The 3,879-nt window shown below is 49.5% G+C and overlaps 1 non-coding gene across 1 annotated transcript; it reads right to left on the bottom strand.

The window, feature by feature from the left end:
• TRNAF-GAA lies at positions 1,363 to 1,435 on the bottom strand. Its single transcript has one exon. It is a non-coding gene; the product is annotated as a tRNA-Phe (tRNA).

Below are 3,879 nucleotides of genomic sequence, written 5' to 3' on the forward strand. Positions count from 1 at the left end.
GGTATTATATGGGAGGCATATAATTGATGTCCAATTGATGAATGAATGAACAACTTGAGTGCACACAGAACTTCGTAAATATGCTTTCCCTTTCAAACCAAGAGAACCAGAATAACTGCAAGGCTTAATGCACAAATCCCAAAAGTGATTGTCTTTCATCTGCTGACCAGCAACTCATCACCCTACTAAACTTGCATCTTCCCTTTTCTGGTGTCTCCAATAGATTGAAGGTTCTTCCTCTTTTAATTCAAATCTCTGTCCTTGCAATTTCTACCTCTGGGTCCTGGCTCGGCTCCCAGGAGCCACATAATATATAATCAGGCCCCTGGGCTCCATTTTCTTTACCCCATAGCACCTAGATTAGCCTTGGATAGTCCCACAGATAGCTATCAGTTGATGACTTTCCACCACCAAAACACACACTCGCCACAAAAGCAAAGACTGCCGGGAAAATTAATTCTGAGCACTCATCCAAGTTTTATTTCACCCTAGCAAGGTAAAAGACAACAAAGGGAAAAAGGTTGTTCACAAAAAGTCTTAAGAAAGGGCTTTTTTAGAAATTGAAAGAAATGTCTGGATAAGAGGCTCTCAAACTTCAGCTGCCTCAGAATCCCCCTGGAAGGCTTGTTAAAACACCAGGAGCTGGGCCCACCTCCGGAGTTACCCCCCATTGGGCAGAGAATTTGCATTTCTAAGTAGTTCCTAGGTGATGCCCCGGCTGCTGGTCCCGGGACCACACATGGAGAACCTCTGGTCTAGACACGACTGTAAAGCTGCCAGGCCTGTACCATCGGGCAAGTAACTCTGGCTGTGCCCCAGGGCCGCGCTTCGCGAGTTCAAACCAGAAATCCCTAACTGCCCGGTTCCCTCCTCCGGCAAAGCCAGCTGGGGGGGGTGGGCATGCCTTTGATTAAAGAGCAGTTTTGCTATTCAATGTGAAATGCTTTGAGATTGAAATCTGGGACGGAGTTAACTTTCTCAACGCCTCACTCAAAATACTAGTACGCGGCTCCCTCTCGCCACGCGGGGGCGCACCTGAGGGAATGGGCGGGGCCTGGGACCGCCGCACTCCGAGTCTCAGGTGTGTGTTTGGGGGGGGATTGCCTCGCCCCCACCCACCCAGTCTCAGCCCTGTGCGTGCGCAGCAGCGCTGCCTCGCAACCCGGTGCACCCCCACCCCACCCGCGCGCCCCGGAAGCGGCTGCTTGCGGGCCGCCCCCTTAGAGGTGACTGGGAACAGCTTTTTGCATTTCTCGCTCGCCCTTCCAGTCCCCATTTCTCCCTAGGCTGGAATTAATAGACCAGGTTACACAGGTGAATCACATGAAACCCGAATCTCTGTAAATTAAAAAGGAACAGCTGTGCCGAAACCCGGGATCGAACCAGGGACCTTTAGATCTTCAGTCTAACGCTCTCCCAACTGAGCTATTTCGGCGCCCTGTCCACTTCCTTTAGAGTAAACTATCACTGAACTCTGCACATCCGCCCCTTCCGTCCCGTCGTAGTAACCATTTGTAGTGTCTCTTTTTGGTCATTTAAACGGTTATACATATCAAAGTTCTCCATGCTTTTCGCAAACCATGACTGAGTGCACTCTATACATTACTTACTTTTTCCCCAATAATCTGAACCTCTAATCCTCAACAGCGGGCATCGTAAACGAGTCGGTGTCCCCGCGGCGGGACTGCAGGGATGGCTTGGCTTGGCCCGGGCGGCGGCGGCCAGGCGGAGCAGCGTTCGAAAGCGGCGGCAGCCGCTACGTAGCCGGGGGCGGCCTGCGTGCCCCGCCCACCTCCCACCCCTCACGCTCCGCTCCGCTCCCCGCCCCCCGCCCCCCGCCCCCAGGGCCCGGCAGGTCTTAGGGTCCTCTCCTCCTCCGGACCCGGGTTCCGTCCTCCCTTGGCTGCGATTCCGGTGCAATATGGTCCGTTTGGCGAGCCCCCGGCCCAAGGAGGTAGACCCCTCCAGCTGTGACTGCACACTTTTGTCCCGATTGGACTGGACGAGAAGTAGATCAGGGCATGGAGGCAGGATTGCCGCCTCCTTGTGAACCCGGGTCCGGGAAAGGCCCCCTTAACCTACCACCCCTTTGCACCGAGCAAGCCAGGCGCGCGGTAGAAGCTTGGCGAGCTCATGGAAGACGCTCATCCAGTGTCAATACTACTTCCTACACCTGCTGACAGGTGTCTCCGAGGCACCCGCTACGTGCCAAGTGCAGACATTCTGCAATGCCCAAACAGCCTATTGTTGTTTTTTCTCTCCAATTAAATTGTAATTCTCTGAAGGCAGAGGTGATTATCTCACTGTCTTTTTACCTGCTTGAGTGGAAGTTTCACAGGCAATTTTCTGGGATGGGTGGATGATGCATATATACCAATGAGAACGAAAAAGGGAAACGTTTCGAATGTAGGAAGTGTTTGCAGGCTCTAAGATGTTGAGTCGCTTTCTGAGTTCTGTTGTTTTGTCTAATCCAAACGGAGGAGCTTGAGATTTAAAAGAAGCGACTGGCTAAGGAAGGAAAAGGGATCAAAGCGCGGAGATGGACAGAGTTCTGGGTAGGCTTAGGGAAGCTTGGGTGGAAGTAGGAGAAATTTGGAGCAGTTGCCTTGTGTGGGTCAAACATAAAGATATAGGAAAGAGGGTTTTACAGGCTTTCTTGTGTGCATGGCGCTACCTTTCATATCCTCAAAACACTGCAGGAAAGGCTTGAACCGGGATGACTAGCAAAGTGGCAGGTACGTTTTGATGGGACTGGGGTCGAAGGAGAGGAAGAGGTCCAGAGTCTGAAGGGAAATGGATGGGAGATTGGAGAGATAAGTGAAGGAAGCTACAATCAATAAACTTCACGTTTCACAATCTAATGTGATAAGATCCTCTGGCAAAGGACCAGATAATAGAAACTGTGCTGTAATAGCGACCTTTCACTGAGTAAAGATGGCTTTCCGAATGTAAGTGTTGTGATGTGTAGCGTGGATTTTCTGGGTGGCCACACAACCCAGCTTGCCCAGGACAGTCTTTGTTTACATCTGTTGTCCCAGGGTCCTGTTGTGGTAGCCCCCCCCCCTTTCACTGGTAAAAGTATCCTCGGGTGAATGGAAAATAAATGGTGTGATCACCCAACTAATAAACTATGCAAAAGAATCACAGCGTGGGGCTACATAATGAACCCTACTAGGTTTGCCACTACTGGAACGATTTTTAATATCATCTCAATGTTTGTCATTGGTATTTTACAAAGGAGACTGAAAGCTTCCAGGATTTAGTGTCATAGTTCCCAAAACGTGCAGCAAAACACCCTGGGACACTCTGTGCAGTAACAGGGGGTGCAGAATAGTTTACGATTTTCAGGGAAACAGCGATGCTGGACATCTGTGGGACACGGCACAAGCTGCTACGTGGTTCGTGATTTCAGCCACAGCTCACTCTACCGTCCTTTCGGTGACGTCATCTCTTTGCAAAGCTAGGTTTTCAGCTGTTGTGATAAAAATCAAGGGCCCATGACCATAAATGTGCAGCAGGAAATGAGACGAGCAGCGTCCAATCCTTGCAAGACTGGAGAACGTGGGCTCTACCCAACAGGCACACACCTTGCATTGGTAAGTAATGATGGTTGTATAAGAACGAAATAAAACTGTAACTCCTCTTCAGATTTATGTGTATAATTTTTTCCAAACAGTTACAAAGTCATTGGACATAAATACTTAATAAGTTGTTTGGGCCTGAGTACTTCAAAAAAGGAACTATTTGGTATTTCTTTTGGCTCGAGGGCATTGGAAAAATTTAGTGAGACACTAAGCGCATTAAGAACAGGGAAAGTATGGAAACCTCTCACGTAAAGCTTTAGTGTTGATAGCAGGAATGAAAGTTATTACTGTGTTT

Source organism: Sus scrofa, chromosome 11, assembly GCF_000003025.6.
Source record: "Sus scrofa isolate TJ Tabasco breed Duroc chromosome 11, Sscrofa11.1, whole genome shotgun sequence".
Classification (NCBI taxonomy): Eukaryota; Metazoa; Chordata; class Mammalia; order Artiodactyla; family Suidae; genus Sus; species Sus scrofa.